Source organism: Heliangelus exortis, chromosome 16, assembly GCF_036169615.1.
Source record: "Heliangelus exortis chromosome 16, bHelExo1.hap1, whole genome shotgun sequence".
In the NCBI taxonomy this organism is placed as follows: domain Eukaryota; kingdom Metazoa; phylum Chordata; class Aves; order Apodiformes; family Trochilidae; genus Heliangelus; species Heliangelus exortis.
In genome coordinates, this window is record NC_092437.1 from 996749 (window position 1) to 1022348 (window position 25600).

At 47.2% G+C, this 25600-nt stretch overlaps 1 long non-coding RNA gene across 1 annotated transcript; it reads left to right on the plus strand.

The window, feature by feature from the left end:
• Nucleotides 1–10: 10 nt before the first annotated feature.
• On the plus strand, nucleotides 11–25539 carry LOC139803556 (uncharacterized). The gene is made up of 3 exons (XR_011729050.1): nucleotides 11–1155; nucleotides 23544–23629; nucleotides 24875–25539. It is a non-coding gene; the product is annotated as an uncharacterized lncRNA (long non-coding RNA).
• Nucleotides 25540–25600: the final 61 nt, after the last annotated feature.

The window sequence follows — 25600 nt, forward strand, 5'->3', positions numbered from 1 at the left end:
TCCACAACAAGCACCATGTTGTTCTCCTCAGTATGTGTGCCCCAACCCTCCAGGCTGACCATGCAGAAAAAAATCAAATTCTACACCCACCTGCACTGCCTCACCCAAAAGGTTCCTGCAGATGCTAAGATCATAATCCTTGGTGACTTCAACACCGCAGTAGGAAAGAACTATGAAGCCTGGAAAGGAGTCCTGGGCAAGCACGGTGTTGGAAACTGTAATGACAATAGATGTCTCCTGCTGGAGTTTTGTGCTGAGTAGCAGCTCACCATCACCAACACTCTCTTCCAGCAGAAAGACAGCCTGAAGACAACCTGGAAGCATCCTGGATCCAAGCACTGACACCTCACTGACTGTGTCTTAGTGCGCCAGAGAAATGTTGGCCGTGTCCGTCCTAGCCGAGCGGTGCCTGGTGCAGAATGTCCTACAGACCACTGCCTTGTGCTATGCAGACTTACCCCTCTGCTTGAAGCCCAAACCTAAGAGGGGTGGCATCCCAGGGAGGAGGCTCAAAGTGAACCATCTTCAAAAAGGTACAGTGAGAAACAGCTTCCCGGTAAACCTTCAAGCTGGGCTTTTAGATCATCCCATAGATCCCTCTCCTGAAGTGCTTTGGCAGCACATTAACAAGAGCATCCTGCAGTCCTCTGAAGAATCCCCAGGGTTCTCCTCAAAGAAAATCAAAGATTGGGATCTCACCCAAGAGATCCCAGAAGTGTTGACAAAGAAAAGAAGCTCTCAAATTTCACTGTCTTCCAAAAGGTACAGTGAGAAACAGCTTCCCGGTAAACCTTCAAGCTGGGCTTTTAGATCATCCCATAGCTCTCTCTCCTGAAGTGCTCTGGAAGCACATTAAAAAGAGCATTCTGCAATCTCTGAAGAATCCCCAGGGTGCTCCTCAAAGAAAACCAAAGATTGCTTTGAGGAAAACACCTGAGAGTTCCAAGAATTGTTGACAAAGAGAAGAGAACCTCTAAAATTTCACTGTCTTCCAAAAGATCCAGTGAGAAACAGCTTTGGTGAAAACACCACGCTGCAGTCATCACCCTGTAGAAGAAGAAAGGAGAAAAGTCAAACTGCTCACACTACTGAGCTATAACTCTGCTCTCCATTGCTGGAAAAATCCTTGGAAGAAGACTGTGGTTTTCCCTGGAGGTGAACTTTCCGTGTGTCATCACCAGCAAAAAAAAAAAAAAAAAAAAAGCCTAAAGGAAGCCACTGACAACTCTGGGGTGCAGGTATGTGAAGCCAAATGTTTTGAATTAGAGTCCGGACTGCTAAGTAAAATTATAGAGTAAATTGAGAGTAATTATAGAGTAAATTTTACAATAAGGTAAAGAAAATGAGCAGAAAGTGACTACTGGTGATGGCAGAGTCGTGCAGAGGAAGGTGGTGTTGCTGTCTGAAGTTGGGTACAGTTTTCTTAGGGTGGGGAAAAATCGTTTCCACAATGCTGGGTATTTCCTGTTCTGCTGCTTTATTTCCAGCTGGGCTGTGTTGTTCCTGCAAACAATGCAGTCAAATGCATTTTTTTTCCCCCATACAAAATACATCTTGAAGTAAAGAAGATTTGTCTGTAAAAGGCTGATGTGTGTGATTAAACATACTTGGTCTTCCTCTTTGTAAGAGAAAGCTCATGCAAGAAACCTTGGAATTTGGTGACCTTTGATGCTTTCCCTGCATCTGCAAAACATGTGTGTTGGGCCATGCTAAGAAGTGTTTGAAAAGACTTTTTTCTTAGGGTATTTATGAGGGGAATAGGGCAGGCATCCTGTTGGATATCTGGGGCAGGGCTGGGCAGAGGGGTCTGGAGTCCTGTGTAACACCTCAGGGGAGAGGGGAGCACATTATTCTGACTTTGGGGACATGGTTTAGTGGTGTTGGTTTCCCAGCTGGACTGGAGGATCCTAGAGGTTTTTTTCCAGCATTAATGATTCTGTGATCCTGTCCACACAGGAGGCACTGGCCCAGCTCCAGAGGGAAAGCCATTTATTCCATCAGCTGCTGCACAGGGGTGCTTTAATGACACTTTCCACAAACTCTGCTGAAAAGCAAGTTTCCATGCTGGAAAAGATGAACAAGGAATTAAAGGCCAAGTGTGCTGGTTTAAGAGAAGAAGTCTTAAACTATGAGGCTGAAAAACTAAAAAAAAAGGGAGGTAAAGGACACACTTTTTGCATATTTGAAGGCTCTAAGCAGTGTTTTGCTGTTCATTTCTGCATTCTGTCTTTTGGGACCTGCCTGTTCCTCAAAAAAGTCAATTTCAGCCACTAAGCTTTCTCTTCTCTATTTTGTGATGTGCAGCAATATTTAAATTTCTTCTGTGTGGCTGTGTTAGGCTAATTAACTTGTCAGAAGACTGATTAGAATGTTAAAGTTTTTTTCTGCAAATTCCACCAGTCCCAGGCACAGCAAAGTTTTAAAAGTTGCTGTACCCATTTTGTTAATTTTTATTTTCTGGAAAACAGGAACTAGTCCTGTTAGACGCTGTTTGTCTGTGAATAGTGATGTGCACAGTGCTTTAAAATTCCATTTCTTTCTTCCTCTCAACCCTGGGGTGTTTGAGTGAGGTGAATACCTGCATGTGTCAGATATAACCACCTTATTCTTCATTTTTTCAGTTTCTGTAAAAGGGAAGAGGGGGAAGAACTCCAGGAGTGCTGTCAATGGTTTTACCCTGGGAAAAACTTTGTATTCCTAGTGCCAAAACACCAGGTTCCTTTGGGAGATGGTAGTTGGGTGGGTGGCTGGAGGAAAGGAGGGACTGTCCAGATTTATGAAAGTTGTTACTCTAAAATTAACTTGGTATTAATTTAATGTCTTAATTTAATTATTAATTTAATGTATTAATTTAATTCTTTGTAGAATGCAGAAAGAGACCCAAGAACCATCTCATACAAAGTCATGCCTTTAGTCACCAGAGTAGTATCTGCAGTCAACCTGTGGCTCTTGCATCAAACAGGTTGCTTTGGGTTTGGTTAAAAAAAATAACGTGATTCAGTGTATGCTGGTGTATTGTTCAAAAAGTATAATATTATCTATACTATAATATTTTTTTATGTATTAGAAAACAGAAACCTCCATTAGCTGCTCCGTGAGTTTGGAGGGGCTGACTGCTGGTGGCAGGCAAAAGTTTCCTACTTTTTGAATTCAAGACAGTTGTAACTGAATAATCAAATAAGTTAAAGACAGAATTCATGTCCTTATGACTTTTTTCATGCTCATCTAACCATTTCATTTAATGTCAGAGAGGTGACATTAAAAAGCTGTCTGTGGCAGAAGCTTCACTGGAAGTTGCTACGAGGCGCTGCAGGAACCTGGAGGAAGCCAACCTGGCTTGGAAAAGGAATTGGGAGAGGCTAAAACCAAGGTAGATGAAGTTGTCCCAAAATTCCAGAGCAAACTCCATTCACAGATTGCTTTGAAGCTTTAGTGCTGAGCAATCCCAAGTCTTGGTAACTCTTGCAGGTTTGGCTCCTATGATGTAGGCTCCCCAGAACCCTTCAGGTCAAATGGGTTTGGTCATTCCTAATCTATTCCTACCAGAGATAATTCTTTGTGTCTGAATGTTTCAGAACTGATGGGGGAAAAAAAAAAAAAAAAAAAAATAGGAAAAGCCTACAGAAAGCTTCGTGGAAGGTGGAAGAACACACTTCCCATCAGTGGCTGCAAATCCAGTTTACCACTCAACTCACCTGGGACATCCTGGTTCTGAACAGAAGTCCAAGTCCAGTAGGAGGCATCCCAGTTCACCCATAGGAGCAGAATTATTGATGAACAGGATTTCCTCTTCTGCAGCCAAGGTAGACATTTTGAAATCCCATCCTCACTTACAACTCATTTGCAGGGATTACTCATGGTGTAACTCCTCCTCATCCCAACACAACATCTAGGTGTGCTAGGGGTGAAAAGTTTGGGTTTTGAGTGCTGTTTTCCAAGAGTGCCCAGAAACCAAAGATGATGCCATAGGATGTTCCCAGCTAAGCTTTAAATAAAATTTTCTTACCTAGGATGTCTGACTACAATAAATAAATCTGCAACAAATCTCACTTCATACTTCAGTGTGGGAGATCCACTGTGTGTAGGAGGCATTTGGGTTTGTAGAGGGGTTCTCCTGGAGGAGCTGTGAATTTGGTCACTGCTCTCCCTTTAGTCCTGCAGAGGGGGCCCTTCCCTCCACTCTGCTGGTTTATGGCCTCACTTCTTTGGCCCTTGGAGTTACTGCCTGTTTTTGTGTGGATTTGAAGAATGTTTTAGAAGTTTAATATTGCACAATGTTAATGGTGTGTTTTCTGTATAATTCTAGTACAGGTGGGAACTGGATGAATTTGCCTCTGAAGAACCTGGACATGGTAATGTGTTATGTAAAAGTAAAAAGATGACTGCTCCTACCTCTTGAAAACAACATCTTGAAATCTGTTTAGTTCCTGTGCTAAGCACAGGGTTTTTTTCCGCTAGCTTTACACTTACTTGAACGTGGAAACTTTCTGCTTACAAAATGCTTTGTAGAGCTTTAAACAGCTGCCTGAAAAAAAAAAACCCAAAACAAAACCCATCAGAAAGGAATCTTACCTATTTCCTCCACACAGATACACTTGGCTTAATCTGAAGTCACCTTTCACTGGAGTTAATCCTCAATCACAAACATAAAAGGAGCCCTTACACAGAGTTTCAGACTTCAGCCATCACTTCTCCTCCCTTGTCCAGTGGCTGCCTTCAGCACTGACCCATAACACACACCCTCTGCTGTCAGTTTTTGGTCTTTGCTGTCCCTTGCTCATTGCTTGTGTTTGTAGCTCCTCTGTTGCAGTCTTTTTATTTGAATAGGCAAGAAGAGGCTAATCAAAAGTTATCCTTTCTTTAGGGAAAGCTCACTCAGTAGTGTTCAGGCAATCGTCAGGGGAGTTGAATGTTTGTCATCCGTGGCATCAAACCTGTTCTGTGATGTGAGGCCTGATGTCCCAGGAGGAGTTGCACCTATTTTGTGATGATTACTCCAGAGTCACAGCTTTGGAGTGACCGGTGCTGTTTGAAAGCAGGAAGCCCCTGAGCCAATTTCCTTCTGTTGCTGTCTGCTTTTAACCACAGAGAGTGTTCAGCTCTGGCTTCGTAGCCATAATGTTCTGACAGTGACCTCTTTGCCCCTCTCTCCTGTAAAAGTAACACGAAGAATCTTATCTCTTTTCTTGCCAGACACTGATGAACTTTAAATTACATCCTTGGGAGCTGATTCTTGTGATGGATTAGAAGACATGAAAAGATGTTTCTGTCAGTCTGAATAAATGTTCTTAGTTGGTTGGATGGATGACAGCCCTGTTGCCCTTCCCTGGTATTTTTTTGATGCGTAGTCCCCCTCCCCTTTGCCATCCTCCCCTTTACCCCCCCCTTTGCCGCCGCCCCCCCCCCTTCCCCCCTCTCCCCCCTTTCCCCCCCCCTACCCCCTTTCCCCCCCCTACCCCCTTTCCCCCCTCTCCCTCTCCCCTTTCCCCCCCCTACCCCCTTTCCCCCCCCTACCCCCTTTCCCCCCCCTACCCCCTTTCCCCCCCCTACCCCCTTTCCCCCCCCTACCCCCTTTCCCCCCCCTACCCCCTTTCCCCCCCCTACCCCCTTTCCCCCCCCTACCCCCTTTCCCCCCCCTACCCCCTTTCCCCCCCCTACCCCCTTTCCCCCCCCTACCCCCTTTCCCCCCCCTACCCCCTTTCCCCCCCCTACTCCCTTTCCCCCCCCCTACCCCGTTTCCCCCCTCTCCCCCTCCCCTTTCCCCCCTCTCCCCCTCCCCTTTCCCCCCTCTCCCCCTCCCCTTTCCCCCCTCTCCCCCTCCCCTTTCCCCCCTCTCCCCCTCCCCTTTCCCCCCTCTCCCCCTCCCCTTTCCCCCCTCTCCCCCTCCCCTTTCCCCCCTCTCCCCCTCCCCTTTCCCCCCTCTCCCCCTTCCCTTTCCTTTTCACTTCCTACTCCCCTCCCCTTCTTTTTTTTGTACTTTCTGTAAATAAAATCATCTGGATTTTGGCTTTGAATTTTTCATCAGTCTCTGGCTCTTACTTCTTGCTGCTGCCACATCTGCTCCTCTTTACACTTTTTCATTTTCTGCACACCTGGTTTATGGAATGGAATAGAAAAAAAAAACCACATTTCCAATTTACCCCACATTTCCATTTACAACCCTCCCAGGAGGGCAAGCATTGGGGTTGCGATAAATAGGAGGGGGGAGGATGTTGATAGGTGGATTGGTTCTTTGATAAATAGTTTTACCCCGTCCGCTATTGGCTGGAGAAGTCCGAATGGGCCTACAATGTTGGGTCCTTTGCGGGCTTGTATGTAGCTTAGTACTTTTCGTTCTACCAGGGTTAGGAAGGCTACTGCGACTAGGATCGGGACGATGTAGGAGAGGGCCTGCCTCAGAGCAGGAGGGAGTGCTGCTTCTCTTGATTTGACCACAAGCACATGGAATGGATGTGGCACAAGGACTCCTCCCCAAAACATACACTTCAGAGGACCTCAGAAAGTCTCTCAGGATCACCCCAGCTTACCCCCTAACCCTCTGTTACTGCAGCACAGCAAAGGGACTCTCATGATGCACTTTGCAGTGCCAGCCAGGCTGCACTGTTAATGCCAAGAAATGCTCCCTGAACACTCTCTGCTGCCCATTTGCCACAGAGTTCTGATATAACACACTTAAAAAAACTAAAAGAAGAACAGGTTCCAATCTAGAGTTCATTTATATTAAAAAATTAATTCTATGGGACAGAATCCTGGCAGTAGACGTGGAGCACACAAATCACAACAGCCTGACAAAGCCAAAAAGTAACAAATCAGCAACTTCACAAAGCTTCTTGTGCTGCTCCTCCTGATGCCTGCACTGAAGTCACCAGGGAGCACAGTCAGTGCTGACAATACAAACCACCTCACGAAAAGGTAACATCATTTTCCTCTTGAGCTCCTCCATAGATAAGGATCCTACCTCTTCCGTCCACAGCAGGTGCACCCCAAAAAATTGGAGCAGCTCCTGCCTGCTCAGGAGATCGAAGTGCATCCCCTGCAGGAGCTTCTTCTGTGTCCTCCAGTTTTGCCAGCTAGTGACTTACACTGCACAGAGAAAGAGAGGAAATAGAGTTGGTAAAAAGAACCACATGCTGGCACCACAGTTAACACCAATTTATTATCCCCCCCCCCGCAAATGTTTTCAAAAATTCATAAACTCCTCAGTATTTGTATTGGTAATACACACAGAACTCACTCCAGCATTCCCCGCAGTCACGTTCACCCTATAAACAAACATTCCCACCTTCCAAGTTATTAACTCCTGCTCAGAACATTTTTTCAGCCTGCCTTCTAGGCACAGAGAACCACCTGAGAGAATCTCAGTGCTAACCAAAAAAAAAAAAAAAAAAAAAAAAAAAGCCCAGGTGACAGAATTGCTCTGGTACCACCCCCCCCACCCCCCTTCCACCCTCCCAAAGGAAGATAAAAGGGGAAAAGGGAAGAGAGACTTCAAGGTGTGAAAATAAGACTGGAAGAGGTTTAGTGGAAAAGGAAGAGACAGATCACGTGGGATGAGGAGCAAATCTGCAAATCCATAGGGAAGAGAGACTTCAAGGTGTGAAAATGACATTGGAAGAGGTTTATTGGAAGAGACCACACCGCATTCTAATCATAAAGTTCAAAGTTTACCGTAAATGGCCATTGAGATCAGCATAATCCACATCTATCCTCCCATCTTTGTCTTCATGGGAAATATTGGCTGTGGAGGATTGGTTGTGTGACAAGGGCCATGTAGACATGTTGCAGATGGCTGAAGAAGTTCTTGGGAAACATCAAACTCAGCTAGTCTGATCTGCCGATGTTGCATGAATGTTGCTAACTACCACCTCGTATGGGCACTATGTCCTTGACTGTAGCCATTATACAACAAAAGGGACTTGTGGTTAGCTAAAGAATGTAACAGAAGGATGTAGATAACCAAGGAACTTAAGGTGGGGTTGACATTTAGAATAATATCCAATAGGGTGGTTAGATTACAGAATATGTATTAGCTTATTAAGGACTGCAAAAATATAGTGTGCTATAATCAATAAATGAAGCTTGCTGATAACTCATATTGAGTGTCCGAGTCTTCCCTCGCTGCAACAATTGGCTCCGTGAGAAAGGAGAACTTTGACCAAATACATCTCCCCAACAGAAGCAGCAATCATGAGTGGGGTTCTGAAAGATTCAAAACATGCAATGCCATGGATCATTTGACACAGACACAGTCATTATTTTCATTCCAACTTGCTCTCGGAAGAAGTATTTTCCCCATTCCTTTACAATGAACACATTTGGATAAACACTCAAGGAGCAAACCAAAGTCTTTGCTTTCCTGGACCCCCTCCTAATCCTGGATCTAATTCTTGGACCCCCTCTTATTCTTTGACCCTCTCCTCCTTCTGGACCCCCTCCTTCTTCCTGGAACCTCTCCTATTCCTGGATACCCTCTTATTCCTGGACCCCCTCCTCCTTCTGAATCCCCTTCTCTTCCTGGATCCCTTCCTCTTCCTTGACCACCTCCTCCTCCTGCACCCCCTCCTTCTCCTGCTCATCTCGAGCATGCACATCAGCTCCTGCTTTCAGGAGATCTTCTAATATCTCCTCGTGTTCTTCAGTGATAGCAAGAGTTAGTGGGGTACTGCCCTTCTGAAAAGTCAGAGAAATGCATCATCTTAATAATCAAAGTAAAAAAAAAAAAAATCTGTAAAAGACGTATCGATGCAACTTTCTGAAAGGACTTCTTGAAGAAATATTTATATATACCTTATTCTTGGCACCCAGTTTGGCACCATGCTTGATTAACTGCCCCACGAGGTTTTTACTACGAGCCAGGATGGCCAACTGGAGGGCAGTGTTGCCATCGATGTCTGCAAGATTTGGGTCGGCACCCTGCTCTAGCAGAAAAGTCACACAGTCTTGTTCTCTGAGCTGTACTGCCTGGGAACAACACACACACACACACAAAAAAAAAAAAAAAAATGAAGGACTTCCAGAATTCACATTTCACTCCATCACAGCTCGCCCAGCTTCTGACCACTGGCAAAGAAGAGCACCTGCAAAGATGACCTGACAGGTGCCTGTTCCACTCCAAATCCAACAGGCGTGTTTCCGCACAGCTCTGCGCACAAGAGTCCTGCCAGACACCTCTCCTTTCATGCACACTCAATAAGCCCCTCTTCCAAGAGCAGAACTTCTCTCACTCACCATCATCAGGGGTGTTGTCCCAAAATTATCAACAGCATCCAACTGGCAGCGGTGCCTTACTAGAAACGTGACGACCTCTGTGTGGCCGTTTGCAGACGCCAGATGGAGAGGTGTCCTGAGAATTAAACATGGGAGCTTAACACTGACAGACAAGGAAAGAACCAAAGCTGTGGCACCACCCAGCCCGGGGGACCCTGCTGCTCCTGCTGCTGCTGCAACCCCGCACACATCACCCACAGGGCAGGAGAGACCTCAGCAGCTGCAAGAGAACCCTGCAGGGAGAGCAGGGCCAAGCAGCAGCCCAGCACCTCCAGGAGCACTGGCGCCCACCCAGCAGCTCCCGGCACTGGAAAGCTCTCAAGTTCCCCCTCCCAGCTGACAGGGCACATCTTGCTTTGCAAGCAATCAGCTCCAAGGGGATCCCACACAAACTCTGCAGGGGGGATGCTCCCACAGGCCACCCGAGCATGCTGCCCGCAGCCCCTCACCGATTCTCCCTGTCACGGCAGTCGATGCCCCAAAATCTTGATCCACGAGTTCCAGAACCTCAGCCAGGACAGGTGACCGTGGGCAGCAGCGAGGTGCAACCTGTTCAGATCTTGAACCAGGAGCAGCTGGAGAGACACAGCGCAGCACAGCTCAGCACAGGAGCCACAACGGCAGAGTCGCCCCTAACAGCAGTTGCCAGGGGCAACGGTGGGTGGGGCCGAACCACCTGTGGGGGGGTTGGGGGGGGGGGGCGGGGGGGTGGGGTGGGGGAGGGGCCAAACCAATTCACAGGGGGAAGGGGGCTGAAGGAAAGGAAAAGCCTCCTTTAATCCTTAAACCTTGCATTGGTTTAAGCTTCAGCATTCATTCATTGCCACTACAGGTGACAATGGTCCCTTAAGTATCTGAGAGAAGCTGAGAAGCTCTCCCCCACCTCTATGAGCCATACAAAGAGCTGGTAGAGTTCTTCTCCTGGAGAGGCTTTTTCATAACCAATTCAAAGGAGTTGGTCTCTTTTCCCAGGCAACCCTCAGCAAGACAAGAGGGCACGGTCTCAAGTTGTGCCGAGGGAGGTTTAGGTTGGACATTAGAAAGAATTTCTTTACTGAGAGGGTGATCAGACATTGGAATGGGCTGCCCAGGGAAGTGGTGGATTCTCCGTCCCTGGAGATATTTAAAAAGAGACTGGATGTGGCACTCAGTGCCATGGTCTAGTAACTGTAGCGGTAGTGGATCAAGGGTTGGACTTGATGATCTCTGAGGTCCCTTCCAACCCAGCCAATTCTATGATTCTATGATAGAGAGGGTAAAATAACCCTTCTTGTGTAACCCAGTTCTTTTCTCTCACTTGTCATCTTCAAATGGCAAACTAGCTTCCTCTGACTGCACAGAGCTCACTGCAAAAGCTCCATTGCCATTGCACAAGTGCAGGGTGTTTCCCTAGACAAGTCTAACCCATAACTAGAGGGAAATGGACATCTAGAATTCTCCTGGCCTACCAGGAATTACTGGCAGGACACCTATCTTTTCCCTCACTCTGGGGAAAATGTCAACACAAATGTTAACTGTCACCATGCCACATGTGTCACACCAAGCTAGACAGAAAATCATCTCAAAGTTCCCTGCTGCAAACACATCCTCTGCAGGCCCCAGCACCAGCCTGACCTTCCACAGGCAGCCCAGCTTTTGAGCAGCCAGCCTGAAATGAGCCACTAATGGCTGTAATTAGCCCCATTGCTGGGCATCAGCCAGGAGAGAATTTAAAGGCAACTTGCCTCAGGCACTGAGTCTCACTGGTGTCTGCTGAGCTGCCCATAACAAAACCCAAGCTTTTTCAAGTACTGCAGAGAAGTCAGGACACAGCTCCTAAGGAGGCAGAGAATCATACAATGGCTTGGGTTGGAAGGGACCTTAAAGATCATCAAGACCCAACCCCCTGCATGGGCAGGGACATCTCTCACTAGACCAGGTGTCACAAAGCCTCGTCCAACCTGGCCTTGAACACTTCCTCGGAAGGGCATCAACAACTTCTCTAGGCAACCTCTTCCAGTATCCTGCCACTCTCATGAGGAAGAAGGTTTTCCTAATATCTAACCTAAATCTATCCCCTTTCAGTTTAAAACCATTAATCCTTGTCCTGTCACTACTCTCTCTGGTGAAAAGCCCCTCCCCAGCTTTCCTGTAGCCCCTTCATGGACTGGAAGGATCTCTAAGGCCCCCCCAGAGCCTTCTCTTCTCCAGGCTGAACAGCCCCAACTCTCTCAGCCCACCTGAGAGAGGTACCTCTCAAAGCTTTTCTTATTCCTCTTTCCACCCCTGGCAAGATTAAGTTCTACCTGGGATGGATGTGGCTCTCCTGCCCTGCTCCCCAGCTGCTCCAACCACCTGTCTACTCCTCCTAGGGTACCTGCCCTTGCATCCCCCCTCTGCATGCTTCCTCCTTCATTTTGAGGGCTTTTACGAGCTGCTGGCTCATCCATGCCGCCCTCCCGGAGTTTTTCCCCGGCTGCGGGATGGGGAGAGTGGGGAAATGCCAGCTGCCAGCATGGCCCGGGAACCAAGATGGCCGCCGGGCAGCCCCCTGCATGCCCCGGGACTACAGCTCCCAGCATGCCCCGGGACTACAGCTCCCAGCATGCCCCGGGGCTCTCCTCCTCTCCTGCTGCCTGAGCCCGCCCGACCCCGGGGCTGCCCCGGCCCCCACCCAGCTGGGAGGGGGAGCAGGAGGAAGGGGATCTGGGCAGGGAGAGAAGGCAGGAAAAAGAGTGGTGAGGAGCGGGAAAGAGGTGGAGGGGAAGGGGGCAAAGAGGGGGAGAGGGAGGGAGGGAGGGAGGGAGGGAGAGAGGAGAAGGGCGGGAAGGAGGAGAGAGGGGGGATGGACAGAGAGTGGGCCAGGGGTGGGCCAGGGGCCTGAGAGAGACAGAAAAGGCCCCAGGAGAGGGGAGTGACAGAGGGGTGGGAGAGGGAGCAGGAGAGAGGGGAAAGGGTGAGGGGAGGGGCAGGAAAGGGGAGAGGCTGCAGGAGAGAGAGGGACAATAAGGCCAGGAGAGGAGAGGGAGGGAAAGATGTGGAGACAAAGAGAGAGAGAAACAGCAATAGCTCTGAGAAGAGGCAGGGAGGAATTGGGAAACGTTGAGAGGGAGACAGCCAGTGAAAGCCCAAACTTGTGGTGGGCAAACGAGAGAGAGGGAGGGATGAAGAACTGGGGGCAGGGAGCTGGGCAGAGCCCCAGAAGAGCAGTGATGAGCAGCTGGGCCAGGCCCCAGCACCCTGGGCTTTCTTTTCAAAGATGAAAGCTTGTTTTCATTTTTAGGGTTTGATTAGGGACTCTTGGTTTGTTTACCTGGTTTCTTCAGGTTGTTTTTTTGTTGTTGTTGTGCTGGATTGTGTTGTGTTTTCTGTCTTGAAATCATCATTTCTGGTCTGACACCTCTACAGCAGGGAGGGCAGTGTGACTGATAGTGTGGTCTTGCATATTTCTGGGGAGTCAGTGGAAATTTGTGGTTGGAGCCATCTGCGTCGCTTACCTTTGATTTCTTGAGTGTAAATCATGCAATGTTTTTGCTAAGGTGCAAAAATGAAATGGGAGAGCAGCTCTTCCTCTCTCACACACACACACACACACACCTTCCCCCAGCTGAAGATGAACAAATCAAATCTCTGGGGCTGTGTTCTTTTATGAAACGTGTGTCAGATACCCAGCCCCAGGGGACTTGTGCGCAGAGAATGGCTGCATGGGCCTGGGGCTTGCCCATCATCACCTGGAAGGGAAAAAGGAAAAACCAGGTGATCACTGGGGACTTGTTCCCAAGAATGTTTCTTTCTATATCCTCTTGCACTAAGAGACACTCAGACACCCTGAGCCATCCCCTCCCTTCACTGGCCCTGTGACCACCAAGCCCACTGCATCTCCCCCAGGCTGTTCTGCCATGGCTGGTTGCTGACAGGAGGGGACACGGGGAGGTGGCAGGCTGGGAGTGACAGGGGGGACATGGGGTGGTGAGGGTCTGGGAGAGTGAAAGGACATTGGGCAGTGATGGGCCCAGGGCTGCTGAGGGAGCCATGGCAGAGCCAGGGGGCTGCTGGGGGTTGGCAGTGGGTAGTGAAGGCCTGGGGGTGATGGGACACTGGGCAGTGACAGGCTGGGGGGCAGCAGGGACAGCAGCATCTTGAAGAAGAAAAGGTGGGGTTAGGGACTGAATTTTGTCTTCAACATGTTTTACTCTGTGCATCAGAAAACTAGTTTATACTCTGCTTTCACTACTTAAGGTTGGACACAAGTGCTTTATTTGGAGTTCTGATCACCTTTTTTGTTCTTCTAGAAGCCAGTCAGAGCCAGTGAGTGGAACATGAGGAAGGCAAAGGGAGCCAGTGAGTGGAACATCAAAAGCTGTATGTAAAATCACAGTCTTACACTTTCTATTGCAGCCTGCGTTTACATCCAAACAATGTACCCTTGTATTAATTTCCCAAACATTAACTTAAAGTATTTTCCAATAAAACACAGTCTTTGTTGTAAATGCAATGTATTTGATTCAGCATAGCAAAACTGTGTAATGCCATCATTTGCACAGGTTTTTTTTCCTAATTTTTTTTTTTCCTAATTTTTGAAAATGTTACCAAAACCCACTGTTACTGTTATCTGTTACTGTTATACTTGGTACTGTTTCTTACTTTCCACTCAAACCAACATATCCCAAACATTTTGAGGACACCTCTGTGCAGCTAAACAATTCCTTTTTGTGTCTGTAAATGCCTGGACATTTCTTCCTGAAGCTGCATAACTGAGGTGAAATTGTTTGGGCCCCTCTGAGTACATAAATGTCTTCAATAGATTGCTATCAGTTAAAGAATTGTTTCTCCCCAAGTTGGTATTCTGCAGTTCTGCATTTGATCTTTGGGCTTTGTCTGATGAAGCAGTTCAGTTGAATAGTTTGTCTGCACATGAAAATGCCAACAGCCCAGTGGACACATTCAGCACAAGATTGGAGCCCAGTGCCTTTGTGGGTAAAAGCTCTGTCATTTTTCTTCCCTTCTGCCTGCAGGACATGTTTGGATCTGGGTGACTTCAGGTTTGGATGCTGCTTCCATTTCCCAAAGGTTCAGCCTTTCTTCAGGATACCACCACTTGGAACTGACACTGGGAAAAGGGGCAGCATTTTTCTACAGCTTTGCAAACTCTGTCCTGCTGCTGCTAAAATACAGATAAGGAACACAAGGAAATACCTGACTGGTAATGCTCTAGATGTTGATTCCACCACCTGGGGTGGAATCATATGATGTGTAACTCTGCATTTCAAAATAGTCCTTCCAGTATAAAAAAATCACTAAGGGGTGGGATGTTTTTTTTTTTTGTCATCCTGATTTTAGGTATAACTGAATTTTCTTCACTAGAATGGGGTGAGGCATTACATTAACCCAGAGTTGTGGGGTCTGAGCACTTGAGAAGCTGTTAGGAGATCTGAATGTAGAAATTCATCAAGTGTGTGTCTGTGTTGTGTGAAGAATACAGCCTCTGCTGGTCATGGAGTGGTGTGTCATGTTTCAACTTGAAAACTTCTTGTCTGTAGGTCTGAAACCACTCAGTCTGAATCTGACATCAGTGATGCTGTCACTGATCAGTTTGAATTCCTTGCTGCACATGAATGTCTCTCTCTGTGAGCGTGAGTGTAGCTGGCCCAGGGACCCTGGTAATTCCCACAGTGCATTTATCCAAACCGCATTCATAGTATTTACTCTAATTCAGATGGGGTTTTATTTCTTGAAAACAGGTATGTAAAAACCCTTTCATTATTTTTTTGTGAAGAGATCAGTGACTCCTCTGCACTTGTTTCTCTGGCCCAGCTTATTGAGGTATATGGAATTTCTTGTCAAATACTTAAAAAAACCCCAAGAGTCTTTGCTTTGTTATTTTAAATCTTATGTTATGATCTGTAGCTGGATAAAAAGAGATGTGAACAAAACTTTGATTTTTAATAATTTGAAGTCATTGGTTTAAGTTTACAAAATGTTTCTATTTGGATACTATTCTATAGAGGGTTGATCCCAGGCTGGGAAGACAGGAGGGGAGTACCTGATCAGCCTCAGTGTAATCCTGCAGTATTATTCAGCTTCAAGACACAAGGAAGCCCTTCAGAAGCTGTTCACCGTTTCTGAGACATTTTGTTAATTTTACGTTAGAAACCCAGTGTTGGCAGAGTAATTTAGTTGGCTGTAAGTTATGGACATTTCAGTGGGTCTGCAACAGTTAAATGAGGAGTGTTGAGCCTAAACTGTCGAGCCTGATCCCAGAGTTAGAAAGAGCACAGGAATTCCAAGGAGTTTCATGCTGGAGGTGAAAGATCCCAATACAAAGGAAGCTCTGCTGACAAGAATGGGGAAATATGCAATACCAACTCTTAATGCATAAGTATGGAACTAACTGAACTGACCAAAAAGGGAACAAGAGAAATCATGGGGAAGCATTGGAGTGCCAAAGCAACCAAAAAAAAGTAGTTTAATATAAATGTATTTAAGACGGCTTACATGAGGTGAGCAGAATTCCATCTCTTGCTTCCTTTGATAAAATCCAAAGCTTGGAAAATTTTTCCGTGTGCCTGTCTTTAACTTTTTCCATGTAGCCGTGTTTAACTTTTGTGTTTTTCCTTCCCCACCCTGCCTCCAGGGAAGCATATGCCAGAGGAAAGAAGAAAAAGCCTTTCTCTTTATCCAAAGAGCCCTCCTCCTCTGATGGTCCCATACCTGATGAGTTCTTGTGTGCTCTTTGCAAAGCCCTACTGACTGATGCAGCTTTTATTCCCTGCTGTGGGATCAGTTATTGTGAGGAATGCAAGTGTTCCGTGCAGGTTTTTTTGTTAGTTCAAAACAATCACATCTGATGTTCTGAGAGCAGAAACAGGAGATAACAAAGTTGTAACAGTGAGACTCAGAGCCTGAGGCAAGTTGCTGCTTTTAAATTCTCCCCTGGCTGATGCCCAGCAATGGGGCTAATTACAGCCATTATGGCTCATTTCAGGCTGGCTGCTCAAAAGCTGGGCTGCCTGTGGAAGGTCAGGCTGGTGCCGGGGCCTGCAGAGGATGTGTTTGCAGCAGGGAACTTTTAAGAAGATTTTCTGTGTAGCTGGGTGTGGCACACGGAGCATGGTGACAGTTAACATTTGTGTTAACATTTTCCCAAGAGTTAGGGAAAAGATAGTTGTCCTGCCATTAGGCCAGGAGAATTCTAGATGTCCATTTCCCTCTAGTTGTGGGTTAGACTTGTCTAGGGAAACACCGTGTACTTGTACAATGGCAGTGGAACTTTTGCAGTGAGCTCTGTGGAGTCAGAGGAAGCTAGTTTGCCATTTAAATATGTGGTGAGAGACCAGAAGTGGTTGTGCAGACTGCAAAGATGGGATAAGCTGGTGACAGAGAGCTCACAGCATTCAGCACAGTATTTGATACAAAAAGCCACCACACACCAATAGAGGGTCACTGCCTAGCTCTGAGAATCCTAAGTACAGCCAGCTGGGCACCATCCACACAAGAAGGGTTATTTTTTACCCTCTCTAGCTGCTCATTTTAGTTGGTTATGAAGAAGCCTCTTCCTCAGGGGAAGAACTTAACAATTCTTTGTATGACTCATTCCGATGGGGGAGAGTTTCTCAGCTTCTCTCAGATGCCTTTTTCTTTCCTTCGTTTCCCCCCCCCCCGTGAATTGGTTCGGCCCCTTCTACCCCCTCCCCCCCCCCACAGGGTGGTTCGGCCCCGCCCACCGTTGCCCCTGGCGAGTGCCGTTGGTGGTGACTCTACGGTTGTGGCTCCTGTGCTGAGCTGTGCTGGTCTCTGCCTCTCTGGCTGCTCGTGCTCCTCGCCGTTGGTTTGCTCCTTGCTCCCGCCTCATCCCTGCCTTTCTCCTACATCCCCTGTCCCTGCCTTTGCCCTTCCCTTCTCCTGACTCTCCCTTTTATACCCCCCCGGCTCGGCCGGCTGCCTCCCACTGCTCCCGCAGGGCTGTGCCCGTGCCGCAGCTCGCAGAGCTCCTGGGATGGGGCTTTTCAACAAGAAGCAGAAGCTTCCCTGCTCTGGCAGCGCTCCTGGGCAGCCCCGCGCTGCTGCTGCTGCCGGCACCGGCGCCCCTAAGCCTCAGCAGCAAGGTCTGGGCAGTCTGCACGGTGCGGCTGCCCGCGGCCACCTGGCCTGGCTGAGGCGCTGGCGCTGGTGGATCAAGATTTGGGGCATCGACCGCCGCGACAGGAAGAATCGGTGAGGGGCTGTGGCCGCTGCTGGGACACCTCGGGTGGCGTGCGGGAGCATCCCCCCTGCAGGGTTTGTGTGGGATCCCCTTGGAGCTGATTGCTTGCAAAGCAAGATGTGCCCTGTCAGCTGGGAGGGGGAACTTGAGAGCTTTCCAGTGCCGGGAGCTGCTGGGTGGGCGCCAGTGCTCCTGGAGGTGCGTGCTGCTGGGCTGCCGCTTGGCCCTTCTCTCCCTGCAGGGTTCTCTTGCAGCTGCTGAGGCCTCCCCAGGTCTCTCCTGCCCTGTGGGTGATGTGTGCGGGGTTGCAGCAGCAGCAGGAGCAGCAGGGTCCCCCGGGCTGGGTGGTGCCACAGCTTTGGTTCTTTCCTTGTCTGTCAGTGTTAAGCTCCCATGTTTAATTCTCAGGACACCTCTCCATCTGGCGTCTGCAAACGGCCACACAGAGGTCGTCACGTTTCTAGTAAGGCACCGCTGCCAGTTGGATGCTGTTGATAATTTTGGGACAACACCCCTGATGATGGTGAGTGAGAGAAGTTCTGCTCTTGGAAGAGGGGCTTATTGAGTGTGCATGAAAGGAGAGGTGTCTGGCAGGACTCTTGTGCGCAGAGCTGTGCGGAAACACGCCTGTTGGATTTGGAGTGGAACAGGCACCTGTCAGGTCATCTTTGCAGGTGCTCTTCTTTGCCAGTGGTCAGAAGCTGGGCGAGCTGTGATGGAGTGAAATGTGAGTTTTGGAAGTCTTCCCTTTTTTCGTGTGTTCTCAGGCAGTGCAGTTCCAGCACCAAGCCTGTGCTGGTTTTCTGCTGAAGTGTGGTGCAGACCCAAACCTCAGAGACGTTGTTGGCAACACCGCCCTCCACCTGGCAGTCCTGTCTTGCAGTCCTAAAGTTGTGGAGCTGTTACTTGATCATAATGCCAATCTTGATGCCAAGAATAAGGTACATGTTTCTATTTCTAAAGGAAGTTGTTTCAGAAAGTGGCAGCAATATTTCTGTTGAAGACTATTTTTGACTTCGATGATTAACTTGGTGTATTTGTCTGTCCTTTCAGGAGGGCTTTACCCCACTCAGTCTTGCTGTCTCCAAAGGTCAGGTAGAGACAGCTGAGTTTCTCCTGAGAATGGGAGCTGATGTGCATGCTCGAGACCAGCAACAAAGGTAAGGGGTTTATCCACATGGGTCCCTTGAGTATTCTTTCGGTGGGATTGCTGAGAGGCACAGCAGCCTCCATGTGCACTGAAGTGGTGTGCGTGTGGCAGCTTGGTGTGACCATGCAGTTGTGTTGACTCCCTCTCCCATGTTCTTGTTGCTTTTAATGGAACCTGCTTTTTCTTTTGTTCATTGTCAAGTAATGGGAGAGCAAGCTGAGAGCACGCAGGAATGAAAATATTGACTGTCTGTGTAAAATGATAACTTCATAGCACATCTGGATCTTTCAGAACCCCACTCATGATGGCTGCTTCTGTCGGGAAGATGAAATTGATCCAAGTTCTCCTGCATTACGGTGCTGACATTTCCCATAAAGATGCTGATGGGCGGACAGCTGATGATTATGCTTGTATTTATGGGTATCCCAGGTAAACGTTTAACTTTTTGGTTCAATGAAGTGGTCGGTTATAAGTGTGGCTGTTGAATAATTTTGTTGTTCCTTCTCTGATGTGGTTAGGTGTGCTTATAAGTGTGGCTGTTGAATAATTTTGTTGTTCCTTCTCTGATGTGGTTAGGTGCGCTTTGTTAAAAGCTAGGCTGAAAGAGTGTACCAAGCAGGAGTTAATAACTTGGAATGTGCATCTGTAGGATGAAGGTGACTGCAGGGAACACTGAAGTGTGTACCAGCCCTGCAGAAAGTTCTGTGTCTTGCCCTTCAGAAGTACTTAGGAGTCCCTGAATTCATGTGAACTGTGTAGGATGAATAAAAAATGGCTGTTAACTCTTCTGCTAAATGTTACCTGCCAGGAAGTGGTTGTTTTTAACAACTCTGTTTCCTCTCTCTCTCTCTTTCTTTAGTCTTAGTGAGCAGCTGTCAGAAAGTGCAGCTCCAAAGAAGGCAGAAGCAGCTCGTGCAGGTGACATTAAATTGTCCTGGGATCAAACGCCTACCTCCTTCTCTGAGGTTTTAAAATCCAGTCTGTCCTTACGAGGCCACATAACCCTAAAAGAATCTTAGGAAATTAATATTTTTATGCAATGGAATTTAGTCTTGTGCTTTGCCTCTCAGACCCTACAGTGGAGGTTTTATTCTCTCTGGGTTCTTAAGGGTGTTTTATCAGAACTGTGTGGCAAATGGACAGCAGATAGTGTCCAGGGGACATTTCTTGGCATTATTACTGCAGTCTCTGGCTGGCACCATGAAGCACGTGTCCTGCATCATGAGAGTCTCTTTGCTGTGCTGCAGTAACAGGCTGAGTGTGAGGTTAAGCTTTTGGTTGGGTTATGCTGTTTGATTTTCTTTCCCTTTTCAGAATAGTTTGTAACTGGCTAGAGCAGCAGCTAGTATTGTCTCTAGCATAATATTACACATCATACTACATGAACTAGTAAAACTTTTCCCTCTGCTGTGTACTCATGTGTGCAAGGAGTACCTTGTTCATATGTACTGTTGAATTTTTAGCATGCCAAATCTAATTTCACCATGTCGTTTCGTGTTTGAGCAGGAGTGGAAGACTTTTCCAAAGGAGGCTTGAAAAGGTGAGACTTTACAAATACCTACCACTTCCTTGAGGGGTGATCTGGGAGGCACAGGTGTCATCACTTTGCTTTGCTTTTTAAGCAGATCTGAGAAAAAGGGGATTGGTGATGGTTGGAGTGCTTCTGCAGAACAGCTGGATTTTACTCCCAAGGTATGGTGCATTTCCAGGGAAATTGTCCTGTGAAAAGGAGTTATTTGAAGGCAAGTAACTGGGATTGAAAGCAACTGCAGTTCCAGCCAGCACTGTTTCCTCCTTAGAACCTTAGAGCTCTCTTCAAGTACCTCAAGGGAGGTTGGAGTAAGGAGGGAAACAGCCTCTTCTCCTTAGTGAACTGGGATGGGAGCAGAGGAAATGGATGGAAGCTGCACCAGGGGACGTTTAGGATGGGTGTTCGGAAACGTTTTTTCACTGAGAGGGCTGTCAGGCATTGGAATGGCCCAGGACAGTGGTGGAGGCACCATCCCTGGAGGCATTGAAAAGGCATTTGGAGCTGGTCCTTAAGGACATGGTTTAGTAGTTAGATGATGGTGTTGGTCAAAGGTTGGACTGGATGGTCTTGGAGGTCTCTTCCAACCTGTACCATTCTGTGATAGAAGCAGTCTCTGGCCTGCCAGCCTTTCTTCTGCTGTCAGTTTTTCCTAACAGACCGTGGGTGTGGCAGAGCGTGCAGCAGAGTTACGGTTTGGCACAAAGGAGCAATAGGTAACGACATAAAAACCACATTGCTTCATTTCTTGGTGCTCATTTGGGTCAGGTTTGCAGACCCTAAAAGTTTCTCAGTTACTTTTATAATCTGTTCTGTTCTTCTCCTGTGAGGTGATTCTTGTTTTCTGTAAATTTGGTGTTTCAGTCCAAACAGATAGAGGAACAGGGCATTTCTTTGTGAGGACCTCCTGAAATCCTCCATCTGCTGCTGCTCCTTCCCTCCCCATCAGGTTCCCCCACCAGCACTCAATGGCTGAGTTACTCAAACAGGTTCTTTTCTATGAGATGGCATTCTGTGCTTGTGTGTCATCTCACACTGCACATTTCCCCTCTTTTTTGGAATGCTCAGGCAGTGTTCTCTTTGTCAGCTCCAAGCTCTGGTGCCTGCTGTTCTTACTGGTGTGCTGAAGAATGAGCAATTTGTGCAGCGATGTCGGGAGCATCTGTTGTGTTGCAGTGGGGTTCTGGAGGGGTGAGGAGCAGGAGTGTGGCAGTTGGAGATGCCAGCATGTTTAGTTTTAACATGATTTAATTTTCTTGCCTTGATGTAAATGGAAGCGATGCATTTTTCTGGCATGATACTAAAATTGAGGGGTATTTTGGTTAGTGTACTTGCAGAGGCTCATTTAGGCATCAAGTCTAGGGATGTAAACAGTTCTTTGAGTTTGTTTCTATTGAAAAAAAAGTTTTGCAGAAATACATCTTTCTTTACAGAAGCAGCAGAAGCCAAAGGTGACACGGCGCATGAAGGCTTTCCAGCAGGGCAGGAAAAGCAGTAAGCTATCTGGGAAAGATTGCATGATAGACTGATCTGTAAAAGTAGGCTTGCTAAGTAGAGTTTTGTATTTTTTTCTTCTCTAGTAGGCAAGAAAATTAACTTGTGAAGACACGGCACTTTGTAATTTCAGAACCAAATAAGCCATATCCTTAAGATTAAGCTATGAATCCCCTGCTAAGCCTTTGTCCCTGGCCAAGCCCTTCCTCTGCCCTGCCCATCCCTTCCCTACCTCCTTTTCCAGACATTGCCAGGTGACTCCTCTGAAGTGTGTTAGTCTGGAAATTTGCCAATTGCAATTAAATAAATAACTCCTTTTGTTCACATAGATTTTTTTTTTTATTATTCCTTGTGCTTTTAGATGATAGCCACGGTTCTAGAATCAAAAGTTACTAAAGAAAAGCCTCCAACATAAAACAGTGGAGTAGCAGGGTGATATAAAACCACTGAGTGTCTCCTTTCCTCCCTGGTGTGTAGGTTCCCTGCCACCCATGGAAGAAGTGGAGAAAGCTGAGGATTTTCTCTGGGCTTCTCCCTGGAATTCTGAGGTACTTTGTGCGAAGGACAGGGAGGGTAGGAGGGAGATCCAGGAGCACCCGAAAGCTTGCAGTAACTGAAATGAAGCTGGGCTGAAGTGGGGAAGTGCTTCTCAGGGGCTGTGCAGAAGCAGGGCCGAGACTCAGGACCTCAGAATTCTGCTAAAGATTTATTTCCCTGGAAACACAGAAGGCCTTGTAAAAGAAAGCAAAGTTTCCCTTTTCTCTTCCACAAAAAATGTTCTTCAAGCTGTCAGTGGGTAGCAAAGCAGATGCTTGTTTCTGCTCTTACCAGCTTTTTTGTTTCATCTCTTTCAGGAAAAAACAGCTGAACAACATGGAAAAGAAGAGAAGAAAGAGCTTGCTGTAGAGCTAAACACTGCCATTGCTGGATGTACAGAGAAGTACTTATTAAATGGCAGCCCTGATGAGCCCAGCACAAGCTGCAGAGAAATCAGTGGTGAGAGAAATGATCTAGATCCAGATACTTCCTCTGTGAATATAGATCCACCTAGAGTAAATGGACTAAAACAGTGGTTGACTTCTGAGGTTGCAAATTTTATCCTGGCCTGTAAATCCTGGTGGCCACTGGCAGAGTAGCAAAGCAGCTTTTGTGCCTTTTTTTTTCTTTTTCTGGAACCTGACTAGATGGTGTTGGATTGCAGATGGTGCTCTATGCAGCAAGTGCTCTTCTTGCTTCTGTTGCTGTGTTCTCCTTGAAGCAATCTGACCAAAACGTGCAGATGGAGAGGAGGAGGAGGACTGGAGTGTCTTGGGTGTGCCAGTAGCATTCTCTTTCCTGGCGGGTGCTGTTGGATTGAAAAGCTGTGCTTGCTTTTGGCTGAAGCCAGGGAAAGCTTTGAGTGGAGCTGAGGGAGAGCCCTTCTGTTCCAGTGCCTCAGCTGCTCTGGTTTTGAAATGTAGGAGGTGTCTGCAGTGCCACCCGTGTGTGTGTGCGCTGGAAAGCATTGCCAGCTGGGTCAGAGGGGAGCACTTTTGTTCCTCAGCTCAGGCCTCAGAGCAGGAGGAGGAGGCACCCTTTGCGTTGTTGAAAGCATCTTGCTCGTTACTGCATGGACCACAGTTTATCTGAGAGAGAGATCCTGCACCTTGAAGACACTGGAGTGAATTATTTGTGGCCATACTGATATTCATAAGCTTTCTTTTTTACAGAAGAAAGTTAAATGCCACCAAAGAAAATATTTAACACATATTTAGCACATTAAAAACTCTATTCTGATCATTTTGTCTCTAGCAGCTCTCAAATGTGAGGGGATGTGATGTTTTCTGTAAAGATTGTTCTCACCATTAATCAAGATGCACTCTCGGAGTAAATAGGTAGCATTAGGTCATGCTGGTTGTAAAAATCTGTTGTTTTCATTGTAGGTGAGCACTCAGGATCTACTTCCCATGTGTCATCACCAGCAAAAAAAAGAAGCCTAAAGGAAGCCACTGACAACTCTGGGGTGCAGGTATGTGAAGCCAAATATTTTTAATTAAGAGTCTGGACTGGTAAGTGGCATTAGAGAGTAAATTGCACTATACAGTAAGGTAAAGAAAAGTAACCAGAAAGTGACTAATGGTGATGGCAGAGTCGTGCAGAGGAAGGTTGTGCTGCTGTCTGAAGTTGGTACAGTCCTCTTAGGATGAGGAAAAATCCTTGCCAGATGCAGGATATTTGCTGTACTGCTGCTTTGTTTCCAGCTGGTTTCCTTCAGTTTTGCCCAGTGTTGTTCCTGCTGTGCTGTGCAGACAAACAATGCAGTCAAATGCTTTTTTTTTTTTTTCCCAATGCAAAATGCATATTGAAGGGAAGAGGGAGATTTTTCAGTAACAGGCTGATCTGTGTGATTAAACATGCCTGGTCTTCCTTCCTCTTTGTGAGAGAAAGCTCATGCAAGAAACCTTGAACTTTGGTGACCTTTGAAGCTTTCCCTGCCTCTGCAAAACATGTGTGTGTTTGGCCATGTCAGGAAGTGTAGTGAAGTGAGGCAACCAGGTGCCACTAATTGCGAGGTAGTGGGCATAAGCTTGTGTTAAGCCCACCTGTGCCTGATTAGGGCAGGCCCCTACTGCGCATGAGCAGGATTAGGGGGCCAATAAAGCTCCCTGCTGAGGAAAGCTGGGAGGAGGAGGTTAGCTGCTTCTTGGAGCAGTAGCACTGATCCAGGCTAGTCAGCCCTGAGGGCAATAGGCTCAGAGCATTATTCATGAGTTTCTGCTGGAACACCTGGCTGGACCTTGGAGCGCCGTGCCCTAAAAGAGGTTCATCTTGCTACATCTGATAGAGAATGCGGCAGAGACCTTGATCTAGCCCATGCTCAGATGAATCAGAAGAAAGGGAGCTAGTCCGGCGCAAACTAGCATTAGCAGAAAACCCAAGGAGTCGGGTAAGAAGATCCACTACCTGGCAATTAGTGGCACCTGGTTGCCTCATTTCACTACGAGGAAGTGTTTGAAAAGGATTTTTTCTGAGGGCATTCATGAGGGGAATCGGGCAGGCATCCTGTTGGTGTTGGGCATCTGGGGCAGGGCTGGGCAGAGGGGTCTGGAGTGCTGTGTAACACCTCAGGGGAGAGCGGAGCACATTATTTCCACTTCCGGGACACGGTTTAGTGGGCATGGTGGTGTTGGTTTCCCAGTTGGACTGGAGGATCCAGAGGTCTTTTCCAGGCTTAATGATTCTGTGGTTCTATGCTATGACTCTGTCCATGCAGGCGGCATTGGCCCAGCTCCAGAGGGAAAGGCATTTATTCCATCAGCTGCTGGAAAACCTGCAGGAGCAGCAGCTCATCCAAGGAAGGGCAGTGACTGTTGCCCAGGAACGGTTTAATGAAGTTTTCCAACAAGTCAGTGCTGCTGCTGAGAAACAAGTGTACATGCTGGAAAAGAGGAACAAGGCATTAAAGGCCGATTGCACTGATTTAAGAGAACAAATCTCTAAATATGAGGCTGACAAAGTAAAAAGAGAGGTAAAGTATACACTGTTTGCAGTGTTGAAGGCAACTTTTTTGGTGTTAATTTCTGTTTGTGTTTTGAGCCCCCTTCTGAGCGACCTTCCTGTTGCTCAAGAGGTCAATTTCAGCCACTGACCTAAGCTTTCTATTGTGTATTTTGTGATGTGTAGCAATATTTAAATTTGTTCTTTGTGTCTGTGTTAACTAATTAGCTGGTCAGAAGACTTGTTAGGATGTCATTTAAACTGTTGTTCTGCAAATTCTACCAGTCCCAGGCAGAGTAAAGGTTTAAAAGTTGCCATACCCATTTTGTTAATCTTTACTTTCTGGAAAACAGGAGCTAGTCCTGTTGAGTAATTAGACACTGGTGTGCTGTTTGCCTGCCTTAGTGATGTGAACAGTGCTTTAAAATTCCATTTCTTTCTTCCTCTCCACCCCGGAGCGTTTGAGCTAGGTGAATACCTGCCATGTGTCAGATAACCACCT